Genomic DNA, 14,434 nt, shown 5'->3' on the forward strand with positions numbered 1-14,434 from the left:
ATAGCAGCTGGAGGCTGCCTCCCCCTCATTTTATCTCACTAAAAAGTCAGTGTCTCCTGCATTCTTTATTAATTCATCACACAAATGGGGGGACACTGCCACGGTAGCCCAGGAGGAGTGTGGGAGGAGGGAAGCAACCCGTGGGGTTGTTGCAGGGGCACCCCCTAGAATGGCATGCAGCTCATCATTTCTGCGGGATATCTGGGGCTCTGACCCAGAGCGGCTGTGCTCTCTGGTTGTCTAGTAGACTTGCTCCATATTCTAGGCAGGACTGACTCTATTTTTAGACAAAACATAAAGAAGGGAATGACCTGGGGAGTCATTCCCATTTTTGTCCATGCGCCCCCGGCCAACCTCAGTGAGGCCAGCCAGGAGCACCCATGACAGCAGCAGACGGTACAAAAGGACTGATAACCGTCATCGCCAATTTCTAGCAGCAGACGGTACAAAAGGACTGGTAACCATCATCGCCAATTTCCAAAGCAGCAGACGGTGCAATAGGGCTGGTAACCGTCTCTGCTACCTTGCAAAGGCAAATGAATGCTGCTGTGTAGCACTGCAGTACCGCGTCTGTCAGCAGCATCCAGTACACATACGGTGATAGCAACAAAAGGCTAAATGGGCTCCATGGTTGCCATACTATGGCATCTGCTAGGGCAATCCAGGGAAAAAGGGCGCTAAATGATTGTCTGCCGTTGCTTTCACGGAGGAAGGCTTGAGTGACGACATTTACCCAGAATCACCCGCGACACTGTTTTTGCCCCATCATGCATTGGGATCTCAACCCAGAATTCCAATGGGCGGGGGAGACCGCGGGAACTATAGGATAGCTATGGGATAGCTACCCACAGTGCAACACTCCGGAAATCGACGCTAGCCTTGGTAAATGGACGCACACCGCCGAATTAATGTGCTTAGTGTGGCCGTGTGCACTCGACTTTATACAATCTGTTTTAAAAACGGTTTCTGTAAAATTGGAATAATCCCATATTGTAGACATACCCTTATTTGACTTATCTGAAAGCTAACAAGTATGTCCAACTGTTCACAACAGAGCTGCAGAAATCATTTGGTAAGTATTTCTGTGCTGAGCTAAGAAATTATCATTTCCCTATATTGTACTGGTGGGGAAATATTAAAGTTTGGTCCCCTTTCACAATCAGCCACTACTGGGATTCATTGAGTACTGTTTTCAGTATCTTATTTAGGACCTAATTCTTCCCCACTGAATTGACTGAAAATTTCCATCAGCTTCAATAACAGCAGGGCTCCTTTGTCAATTCCCCTAAGAAATAATATTTCTCATCTTTCCCAGAAAGCACAACTTTTCCATTTTAATTCTGTAGCAAACTGTATTTCTGAAAACTCTTCTCATTTATTTGTTGCATGCATTCTGAGTTTGTATGCTACCCCTGCAAGCTGTGCATTATCTTTTTGAGAGTAAAATGAAGAGCTTTACTTTTGCAGTTAAACAGAATTCATGACTAGATACTAGAAACAGGAGAGTTCCATTTGAACATCAAATGCAAAAGTAAGATACATGTATAACACATGCACAATATTTTGTGTTTTGATGAATATTCATATTTGGCCTAAATTTTCGACGTGACTAGTGATTTTGTGTGTACAAGCTGAGACTACCTTAAAGGGGTCTGATTTTCAGAGGTCAAGTGGTTCAGCATTTTTGGAAAAGGAAGTCCCTTTAAGGTGTTTCAGCTTAGGGTTGAGTGACATGGCCCAGTCACTTTGAGAACCTGGTCCATGTGCTCTTGAGTGTGTATTTGTCCCCTTACAGCATAAGCTCTACTGAAAGCACTTGCCATTAGAAAGTGGGCAAATACCACACAGTAGCCAGATTGTGGTTGGCAGCTGGGTGGATGTAAAAGGTAAGCAGTGAAAGCATGAAGTGGCCTCGAGTCATAAATCACAGACCTTGCACCCTTCCAATCATAGGAACCATCCATTGCTAATGCCCTGGGGTAAAAGACTCCAGGAAAGTGAGGTATGAAGAAGGCACAATCCCTCTGTAGAGCTCCTGCTGACATACACAGGTCCACCCTGGTCCCCAGCCAGAGCCACGGTTAAGAGTCACAGTACAATCCTATAACAGCAAGGCACTTTGACATGGTGTAGTCAATGACTACTTTGTATTAACATCCACTATTTATCAAATGTATGATGGAGAAGACACTAGCTGGGCCAGCTTGCCATATTTTTAAGAATCCTATATTTACAACATGATGAAACATTTACTAACAATTAGGCCTGGTCTACACTAAGGGGGGGGGTCGAACTAGGGTACTTCGAGTTCAGCTACGCTATTCGCTGAATAGCTGACTGACTTACCCGTCCAGACGCGGCGGGGTTGAACTCCGCGGCTCCAAGGTTGACTCTGCCACCGCCGTTCGCGGTGGTGGAGTTCCAGAGTCGACCGGAGAGCGCGGGGAGTTCGAACTATCGCGTCTTGATTAGACGCGATAGTTCGAACTCCGAGAAGTCGAACTCACCGCGTCGACCCGGATGGTGAGTATAGACCTACCCTTAGTTGAATGATTTTTTTTTAAAAATAGAGGGCTTGTCTACATGGAAAAGTTTCACCAGTTATAATAATACTGGTAAGAGTACCTGTGTGGACATTCTTATTCTAGAATATGAATGGCTTTTGGCAGCGTAGTGTAAATTGCTTCCAAAAGTGACATAAGCTAAATTGGAAAAAAGAAAAGACTCTTACTCTGGCATGAGTGAATCTACACAGGGGATTAAACTGCTTTAACTATGGGGGTTTTAAATTCACACTTTACCTTATAATGAGATAACTTTCTCATGTACAAAAGTCCTAATTCACAATATAACACCCCCCCCCCCCAAAAAAAACCAAGAAAAACCAGACAACTAACCACCTGCATTACTTGTATCATGGCATTCATTACATTTATGCCAGGAAAATTTAGGTTACCACATACAAGCTTTATTGTTTATCCAAAAACTGGGATCACATCTGTGCCGAATGGCAGCTAGGCACAGCCATCTGTCATTTGGGGGTATCCTAATGGGATTTGGCACAGAAAGATGAGGTTCTGTAACCAGGTAGGGATCAAGGGATGCTGATAACAGCCTCAAGGCTTCAATTCCCTACAACTTCACATTGTGCTGCCTTGTAAATCTGTTACTGGGAACTACGTTAAGTGCAATTCTCTGATGCTGATGTTTCATAGTTGCAGTTTTTGGAATAGACTACTATGTGAAAGTGGAAGCCTTAGTCCTATCACTGGGGAAGGGGTAAAAAAATGAATTTCATTGTTTGATATTCATGAATTTGGCCCAGTGTCATCATAATTTAGTTACTGCTGACAAGTCCTTTATTCCCAGGTACTGATCTGTATTTGTAGCGTTTATATTGTTCATTTTGTCCTCCATGTGCATGTCTTTACATTTTGTGGCTCTCCTTGTCATCCCAATGTATGGTTCCAATCTAGTGAAAATGGCCTTGTGGACCCTGCTTCAGCACACTACAAGTTCAGCTGTGTGGTTTGATGTACTTCTATAGGAACTTTCAGTGCACAGGTTCCACACGTCCCGTGAGGGTGCAGCAAGCTAGTGCACTGTAGAGTCACACCCTGGCTTGCCATGCACTAACTTGCTGTGTAGACAAGCCCTAAGTCTCTCATTGTAAGCTGTTTTCTCCAGACGCACAGTTTTTGTGCCTCTTCTTTGCACTTGCTCCAACTTTTCAATACTTTTTAAAAGTGTGGTCACCAGTACTGGATGCAGTATTCTAATATTGTCTCACTAATTTTACAGAGGTAAAAATCACCTCTCTACTTCCCTGTTTATACATCCAATAATTGCATTAGTTCTTTTTGCCACAGCATCACGCTGGAGCTCACGTTCAGTTGTTTGTCCAATATAACCCCTAAAGCTTTTTCAGAGCTGCAGCTATCCAGGATACAGTTCCCCTTTCTGTAGGCAGGGCCACCGAGAGGGGGTTTGGGCCCCGGTGCAAAAAAATTTTCGGGCCCCCCAGCAAGGGTGGACCAGCTAAACAGGGCCAACGAAGCTGGGCTCCGGGCCCCCTTCCAGACCGCCAGGCCCTGGTAATTTGTACCGGCTTCCCCCCCGACTCGTCGGCCCTGTAGGTTTGGCCTGCATTCCTTGTTCCTAGATGTTTAAATGTCAAACCAAATGTGTTTTAATACAATCAAATGTAAATAGGCCCAATTTACTGAGAGATGCAGACCATCCTCTATACTCTTCATTATTAACCATTCAACCAATCTGTGTGTCATCTGCACGTTTTATCAGCAGTGATTTTATACTTACTTCCAGATCATTGATAAAAATGCTCAATAGCATCAGGCCTCTTACTGATCCCTGCAGAACCCCACTAGAAACATCCCCGTTCAGTGATGATTCCCCATTGACAACTATCTTTAAAGATTTATCAGTCCGGTACTTAATCCATTTAATGTGTGCACTATTAATATTCTATTATGCTAATTTTTAATCAGAATGTCAGGCAGTGTTAAGTCAAACACCTTACAAAAATCTATGTATATTACATCTACACAATTACCTTTATCAACCAAACACAATCTCATCAAAGAATGAAATCAGGTTTGACAAGATCTGTTTTCCATAAAACCATGTTGACTGGCATCAGTTGAATTCTGTATGGTTTTTTTTTCCCATTATTTTGCCCAGGACTGATGTCAGGTTAACCAGCGTATATTTACCCTGGTCATCCTGCTTCTCCTTTCAGAATATTGGTACAACATTAGCACTTTTTTAGTCTTCTGGAATTTCCCAGATATTCCAAGTTGATTACAAATTTACATCAGCACACCAGAGATCTTCTGAGAGAACTCTTTGGTGCAAGCTTTCTGGGCCCGCTGATTTAAAACTGTTAGCCCTAGTATATGTGGTCTAACATCCTTTCCAGTTACTAATGGGCTGCAAAGTACTTCATCATCCTCATATAATTCCAGTATGTCATCCTGTTTCCTTCCAAATACTGAACAGAAATATTGATGGAACACTGCTGCCTTTTCTACATCATTAACAACAGTTTTATCATCTCCATCTAATAATGGGTCTATACCATTGCTAGGATTTCTTTTGTTCCTAATATTGTTTAAAAACTCCCTATTGTCCCTTGCCCTGTCAGTCAGAGATTTTTCCCTGATGTCCTTAACTTCCCTTCTAAATTGGAAGTTAAGAAGTGCAGAAAATTGATATCAATTGCTATCCCTCCCCCCTTTTTATTCTATTTGTTATATTGCTGTTTGTTAGAATGCTCACTACCTCTCTTTGGTTAAATAGCAGCCCATTATGTAATGGAAAGAAATAATAGGCTCAAGGACATTGGGGCTGGAGATATTTGGTGAGCCTGTGATTTTTAATCTCTAATATCAATTCTGTGTAACCTTAAGAGAACTTAAAAAGACAGGATAGGATAAAGAAAAAATAAAAACATCTGATTAGCTATTCTCCTTTGCACTCAGCATGGTGGGCAACTCAAAATGATAGACATGGAGCTATTTTTTTTAATACATCCTTACTTGAACAACAGTCCCTGCACATAGAAGCAACAGACCTGCTTCGTGCTTTTAAGCTCCTTTTTAGAGCTTCAGTATCTGAAACTGCTAACAGCATAGCATGTCTTCTGGCCTATAACATTATGAATAGAACAATGCAACAATGACAGATAGCCAGACTAAAAAAAATAAGAGGGAGAATGTTTAAAACTTGATGCCGGGGTTCAGTTTAGCTTATTTGTGTAACTCAACCTGCATTGACAGTCTATATAAGTTACCCAAGTAAGATAGCAAAGTATCAGAAAATAAAATTTTTCTTCCTTTGAACCTGATAGAAAATGTGATGGACTCAATGTCGTAGCAAAGAGGAGCACACATCACCAGCTGAGCTTTTCTTTGGGATTTAAATATTCTTTTTTACAAACATAAAAAAGCTGCATTGTTCATAAAATTTAATGCTATAACTTGTCCAGTTTCAGGAGACAAATCCTAAAAGGCTCAATGTGGCATTTTTAAAGAACTGCCACCACAAATCTCTGGAATTTTGTGTCTAACCTTGCTTTTAAGTGCTTGCATGACTAATAAAGTGTGACATTGCTGAGATTTGCTAGCCTTCTTTTCTGTAACATAGTTTCTAGCTGACAAAAATATAGCTAAATTTAGGTACCTGCATCAAACAAGAACCTTCAAAACAAAAAGTGGCTTAAGGATTAAAATCAGCTGTGACATGTTTGTGCTCCAACATAGGTAAGTTCATATAACCCCTTGTCTGCTGCCCCATTCACAAAGTCATGGGTTGGCTGTGAAAAATAGTTTGCTGAATTCTAGACAAACTGTGTTATCTATTCTGATGTGCCGTTGCTGTTCCGCTGAGTTTCATCACTGTGGCAGATGGGGCTCAGTGGGTCTTTCATCTAAAAATAAAATGCCATTTCACTAAAAAAAATTGACAGAAAAATATTCACTCTCTAGATACAACAAATGATAGAAGAGATTCTCAGAAATACAGTGAAAATACTGTAAGGCAGAGTCTCCATACTATAAATACATTCCATTAACATACTGTAGCTTTCTCCTTCTCAGTTTACTGCATGCCCTTTAAAATATGAGAATGCAGCTGAGTCCTTAACTGTTTCCTTATTGAAATCCTCCCAGACAGTCTTAAAAAAAAAAAGAGCTACCTCAATATTAGTAATAAATGTGAGTCATCTGATGTTTCCTATGAAAAGATGATTTACAATGGGAGTAAAGCAAGGAAAAATGAAATAAAATAGGAAAGTGGATGTTTAAATCTTCTGGCTTAGTCTCAAGTCTCCAGATCTCAATTTTGTTTGGTTTGGTTTTTTATTTTTTGCATCAAATGGACACCATAAAAACTGCATAAAGATGATTTAATACCCACAAGCGTGTTGGCCTTCTAGTACTCTCACTGGTAGATTTAGTCCCATTATTTAAAAGTAAGTTCACCTTTAAGTACTTGCAAAAAGAATTTTAAAAAAAAGAAAAAATGAAGTATCATTGAAAATTGAATTTTCAAGCCATTAACTTTACCTGACTAATCCAGTTAGCATATTGAATGGTTGCTAGATGTTCTTATAACAATATCACTTTCTCTAGTTCAGACATGTTATTGCACTTGCAACAGACAAAATTTAAATATATATAAACCCCAAATAATACACTTACAGTAAGAGAAAGTTTTATTTTTTTCTTCAATATTCTTCACAGGAAGCGGTGAATTTATGTCATCCAGAAGATAACTGTAATGTAGAATGACCGCTATCAGAACCCCAAAGAGCAGTAAGATTGATATTTTTTTTTGCAAATTTGTACATATTCAGTGTAGAGAATACTCACTGTTTCAAATATATTTCTGAATCCTCTTACCAGTGCAGAAAGACCGGTTGAAGAGACACTTATGAATGAATCTAGCAACAATTTTAGGTCCTGGTCCCGCTATGAACAGAATGTGTAGCTCCATGTGGAATTCATCGCAGGTTTAAGGGCCATACATTGTAGTTGGATTGCTCACATAAAGTCACTGGACCAAATTCATACCTGATGTAAATTCACTGAAGTCAGGGGAGTTACTCTAGGGATAACTTTGGTCGTCAAAGCTCAACGTTAACAGTAATCAACTAACAGTATTTTCTAACAGAGAATTATCTTTTGATGACATGTAGAAGGTTCAAACATATAATTTTCATAATGAAAAGGATTAAAAAAACATATACCTATTATATCAAACCATCTTTATGCAATGTTGTTGACCCAACTGGCTTTAAATAAGACAAAACTAACTCTGAATATTTGAGAGAGAGTCAGAAGGTTTACTCCATTCTTTCATATTTAATTCACTATGAATTATTTTTCCATATGTGATAACTCAGCATCTTGTTAGTCTGGGCTATTATTTTAGGATAAACAACCCAGAAACATGCTTTAACCAACAGCCAGTTTCCCTATCAAACATGCCCTAATTGGCAAAATAAGAAAAAAAATAGCTTTTACTGTTAGTGGATTGGGACAATACAAGATAACATTGGAATGACCACAAGACTTTAGACACTCTAGCACTAGAAAATGCAAGAGCTCTTCATATTTGATGATGGAAAAATATCTTATAAACAAGACATAATCCTGGTCACATTTTTCTTTTTGAAAATGTATTATTCGGTGACTGAATTTTTCAATATTATCTATGTATATTTGATAGTTCTTAAAATCAATAAGATTTTCTCAGCAAACGATAAATAGAGGGTGGGGTTGGCAGAGAACACTCTGCCTATTCTGCAGTGGTATCTAAATGAGGGTTCATGTGATTCTGGTTTTAATCTGTCTCTCCTTTATGAATTCCACCACAGCACCCAATTAGCTCGAGTGTCTCAGGTATGACCTCCAATCCCTTTATCAGGATGATTGCAATATTAACAGTACTGCCATTTTAACTGTCTTTAGCTATCAACCTCTAACAGAGGTGGAAGGTCACTCCACTCTTTTACTCTACACTGGGGCCACATGCAGCCAACCCAAAAGGGATTAGCAGAGGCAACAACACCAGAGACGCCAAGTGGGAGCCTCGCCCTAGGCAATGTATGCTGCTATGACTCTGTCTGTTCTCATGGCCCTAGAGTGGGCATTAACTCTTTCCCCATTCACCTCTCCCTTAGCAGGATGAAAACACACAGCGTAAAGACACAAAGCATGACAACCACTGCATAATCATGCCTCTCAAAAGAACTCAGAGTTCTTTGTAGCTCCTGTGATCCCCAGTGTCATAAGAGACTTCTGGCAGTATGGTGCCTGAAGCTTGAATACCGGTAAAACTCATTTTAGTGCTTCAAGGAAAAGTGCTAAGAGTGGAAAACAGGAGAGTCACAGAGAAAGGCACTTTGTCCTATAATGCAGCCTCACCTGGGAAGAACAGCAAGACATAAAAGGAGAAGTAGTGCTAAAAATATCAAGAGGAGGGCAGAGGTGCCACACAAAGCGCAGAGATACTGATGCCACAATATTATACTTTCAGCTAATTTTAACAAGAGTTCATTGAAACACATTGAATATATTTTGTGGTAATGCTGTCCCTCCCCAAGTTTTCCATTCATATTTTCTGGTTTGGGTGATATTCCTCCTTCTCCTCTTCATTCTCCACACCTTTTTTTTTTGGTGTTCTGTTTTGCCACTAGAAAAGGAGTGTGTGTGTATGTGTTGGTGCGGGGAGTTGGGGAGGGGGTTGGGTGCGCATTGAAAGAAAGAGAGGAGGATCCCTTTAAAAATCTCCACAACTTTTTCATTACAAAAGAGAAATTTTTGAAAGAAACTGAAATGTTCATTTAAAATTCATATATGGGGGGGAGGGATAAGCAATTTTTCATCAAAACACCTGGAGATGAAAAATTTCAGCCACCTGTAATTTTGAAAAGAACAGGAATACTTGTGGCACCTTAGAGGCTAACAAATTAATTTGAGCATAAGCTTTCATGGGCTACAGCCCACTTAATCGGATGCATGCAGTGAAAAATACAGTAGGAAGATATATATATTCACAAGGGTACAGACTAGCATGGCTGCTATTCTGAAACCTGTAATTTTAATCAACTTTTAGATAAAAGATTGTAAAGCCATTGATCTGATATATTATATATTATTCTGTTTTAAGTCCTGAATTTATCAGTACCAAGACAGAATACAAGCAGCAAAAAGAACTTTGTACCATGAAACGTCATCCTGTGCAACCACGAGGAACAAGTACCCCACAACAGATCAGGAAACCTAACTCAGCTCCTTGATGAAATAGAGGAACAAGAAAGCTATTTAAAGTGCAATCTTCTGCTGCAGGAACTGGGAACAAACCGCAAAGCTTCAGACTGATATTCAGACACTGAAGTCAGCCAGGCTAAAATTGGGTTTTAGAGGAAACAGCAGTAAAGTGCAAGGTAACAAGAAGCAAACCTTCAAATTAACAAAGATTAAAAAATCCACCAATCAAATATTTTACTGCTTCGGATGGCGGGGGTGGGGGTACATTCAGACTCTCAAAGTTTGGATATTCAGCCTGACAACCAGGAAAGAGAGAGACAAGGTGGGTGAAGTAATATCTTTTATTTGACCAGACTGTAAAACACAAGGATCTGTTTCACTTTGTATATAGCTGTGATACTCTGAGTACCTTTCCCAGACCCAAAGAAGAGCTCTGTGGAGCTCGAAAGCTTGTCTCTGTGTTTTTCACCAACAGAAGGTGATCCAATAAAAGATATTACCTCACCCACCCTTTTTCTCACTTATCTTAGGACCAACATGGCTACAAGAGCAATACTAACAACCAGAAAGTGTCTAACTTGATCCAATTCATGGATGGGGGATGTTTTACATCTCAAAAATACTAGATCCTTTACTAAGAAATGTAACTACACATTTGAGAAAGACATTCTCTGGACTCTCCGTATCATCTGCAACCATGGAAAAAAGCACCCTGGTTTGTTTTATTTTTTAAATTTGGGTCTCAGGACTTTTTAGGACTTACAGCATTGGGATGTGTTAGATAGGGCTGTATTTGCTTTAAGGGAAACTGTTTCCATACCTTAAATTGGGATTAATACCAGGCCAGGGTGATTTTTGGTGCTATGGTATGTTTTAAATGTTACCCAGTTTATAGTGGTTGTCTGAAAAGCACCAACAACCATTTTACTTGTCTTCCTAGAATATAGGATTGTGGAGTAGGGCATGGAAATCAGGCCACACCCTTTGGCTGTCAATCAACAGCACTGTTCCTCAAAGACTGTAACATCTTAATCTTAATCTTGCAACAGCACCAGGATTGGCTGACTGGGTAGTAAAGCAGTATCCATCAATATCCATGTGCGTTCCTGCTTGACGTTAAATGGATTCTTCTGTTCTTATTACTGGATCTTAACACTATTATACTATTGTATTTTATATTATGTTATATTATATATTATGAAACTGACACTTCTTTTAAGCAGAGTATAGTGGTATATCTGGCTAAACAATGCGTATTCACAAAAATAAGTAATACCTGCTCAGAGAATGTTTTTCTAGTACTTTAGAATGGGAAATGCCAAACAACGCAGTATGTTTAAACTACTACATGCCCATTTTTCTGAATTCAGGGCACAACCCTAATCAATGGAAGTCTTTTAGGCCTTTTGTGAATAACTAAATATTATACACTCTTTTTTGGCGAGCTCAGCTGAGGTATTAGATGATCATTGCCCTATTGGATCATTATTATGTCATACACCTAAACCCAACCAGACTTCATAGAATGAATAGTGCTTTATGGGCTGCCACCTGGAGGACACTGACCTTGTTAAAACCAATGGGTGGGACAAGCACTGCTGGAGGCTTTCAAGGCTCTCTCTATAGTAAAAACTGTATGTAGCTGCAAACAAAGATGGTGACTGCCCAAGATAATAGCAAACTAGAGCAAAACCTAGAAATAATAACAGGGGTTTCCCTTGTTGAAATTCAGGGGCTAAAATATCAGTTGCAGACTGTGGCTAGATCTACACTTAAAACTTATTGCTTTGCTATGTTGGTCAAGGGTGTGAAAAACACACCACTGATTGACACATGCCAACAAAACCCCTAGTGTAGATGCAGCTGCTCTGACAGAAGAGTGCTTTTGTCAGCATAGCTAACGTCATTCAAGGAGGTGGTGTTCCTACACTGCACAGAAATGTCTTCTATCACTGTGTCTACACTAGGGGGCTATGCTGGCACAGGCTCCATAGGTTAACCCTTTCAGAACCTGCCCTCCCTTCCTTCAACTATCCCTCCCCCACTGGTCCACAGGTCCCAGGGCCTAGCGTTGTTCAGAGTGCTGGCCAAGAAATACACAGACACAGTGGTTCATGGGACTTCAATTAAATAATTGCCTTACAGCCTTGTCTTGCTCAGGGACCATGTGGTGTGGTGGGGAGCCAGCTTGAGGCATATATTATTGGAACAAGAGGGGATATTTCCAGGGAGTGTGTGGGACTATTGTAACTTAATGGCTTTGGAATCTGTTTCTTGCCGTGGCTCACTGTCATCTTCAGGCTCCTTAGGGAGCTGTTCTCAACCACGCCCACCAGGTAGAAGTACAGAATAATGTACTCCTCTTCTTCCGGGTCTCCCAGGGCTTCCTCTGGGACTTCCTCCAAGGTGCTGGCTGCCTCCTCACTCTGCCCCTCATTGGTGTCCTGCCATATGAGGAAGCTAGCAGGTTTGAGGAGGAGGTCATGAGTCATTTCAGACTCGGCACTCACAGCCCGTGAGAGCACTCAGTCCAACTAGGTCTCCTGCTGGAGTGATTGATAGAGTTGTTCACCCTTCAGCACGGCATCCTGAGGTGGGATGGAGTCTGGTGAGTGCTTGCCTCCTTCACCTTCCATGAAATCTCCTGGTACAGAGGTATGTTCCTGCTGGTATGGGCGAAGTCATGGAGGACAGTGCACTTGGCCACATACTGATCAGCACCCAGGTGTTCTCCACAGACCATGGGGCAGCTTTTGGAACATGATCCATGATTGCTAGTGCTCATCAATACAGTTCAAGGAAGAACTGATCTTCAATGCTCAGTTCAGGTCTCTACTACCACTGGCAATGGTGTGTGCGTGTGAGGGGGGAACCTTTATAACTTTGGGTAAGGGTCAGGCAGCAAAGGGTTCAGTGCAGTATGGGGATGGCACTGGAGGACTATTGATACATGTAACCCAATACACACCCCTTGTTCCTGTCCACATTGCACTATGAAATAGGTACAGGGTCATGTATATACTCACACCCCTCATGCATGCTAGCTTTCCCACACTATACTGTCCTTCAGGGCTACAGATGTGGACAATAGGAGGGTTATGGCACAAAAGTACACATACAATCGTATACACTCACAAACATGTAGATGTAGCCTGAGTGTGTCAGAGGCAGACAGCCAGGATGTGTAGTGACCCTGAGGGGAAGCAAAGACAGAGAACTTCTGTAGTACAGAGCTCATTGGAGGGGCAGACGTGCAGATTTCTGAGCAAGAACATTGCCTGCTTCTGTTTGTTTCCACTGTGTTCAGGCATTTTTTGTAAATAACCAAGATTATACCTAGAATAGGCCTGGCCCACATAATTGATTTCTCATCCTAATGGAAATATCCCTTCCAGGACCTGAATTCTGGATAACTGCAGCAGCCAAAATGGGCTTAGGTTTAGTTTTAAATGTGAACCAGAGGCTTAGTCTCCGAAATCTTTATTAACAGGAGCAGTCCTACTGACTCCAGTGAGTAAAGATTACTCATGAGTGAATAAAGATCGCAGGCTCAGGCTCTGAGTGATGTGAATAAACTAGAAAAAACACTCATTCTGCTGGGAAAATATGATGTTTTTCATATCTTATTTGACAAAATTCATACATAGTTCAGGAGACCACTTGCCAGCTTATTCTTAGCTTAGACATACTGCTTCTAATTTATAAATTATGTCTTCTCGGGAAAAAAAAGCAAACCTCAGTTCTGACAGTCATATTTTTTCTTTGTTTTTTAACTACCACCATCAAAGAGAAAAGGCTTTAATATCAAGCGAAATGTGCACAATTCTTTTACCACAAAGAAATTCATCAATGTACAGCACAATAACATGTAATTAATAGTTTTACTTAAGAAGTCAAGCTAAGCTCATAGTAGTTGTTTGCCAATACATATACATTGGTTCTGCTGTACACAGAACCTATTGTTTTTGTTAGTCACTCAGCTGGATAAATCTGCAAATAGAGACCAATGTAAAAAGATGGTGTGGCATGACCAGAAACAATAGGATACTCTAGACTGTTTCCATTATGAATGTTCACTTAACAGGAGAGTGACATGGGATAGACTAACAAAAAAAATCTCTATTAATCTAGAGTGCTCAACTTTTATTGCATAATTTCCAGGCTCATTTTCTCTTAATTTAGAACATAATGAATTTTTGTTCAGGGCTCATGCTTGTTTCTCAAGTGCCGATCACAGCTCTGACCCCTTATTTTCAAATTGCTTTTCACTGTTAGCCTCTTATTTTAAAACGCTCTGAGTTGAAATTTTCAAACTGAAGATCCTAAAGTATAGTACCTGATTAACGAAAGTTGTTAAGCACTGACAACTCACTCTAACTTTAAGAGGAAGTTGCAGGTGCTCAGTTCCAGTGGAAACCAGGCCCCATATTTAGGTGTCTAAGTACGAATGTGTGTCTGACTTTAAGAATCCATCGCTGAAAATGTTGATCTTTGTTTATTATAGGAATAGCCTTAGACGTGCACAGCTTTACTGGAATTGTGATATAAGAAAGCAGTTAGTGACTGTCCTGCTTTAATATAAACTTATGATGACAATGAGCAGAACCATACTGGAAGCTGAGCTGTACGATCCAAATGTC

This window comes from Mauremys reevesii, linkage group 10, assembly GCF_016161935.1.
Source record: "Mauremys reevesii isolate NIE-2019 linkage group 10, ASM1616193v1, whole genome shotgun sequence".
NCBI classification, from domain to species: domain Eukaryota; kingdom Metazoa; phylum Chordata; order Testudines; family Geoemydidae; genus Mauremys; species Mauremys reevesii.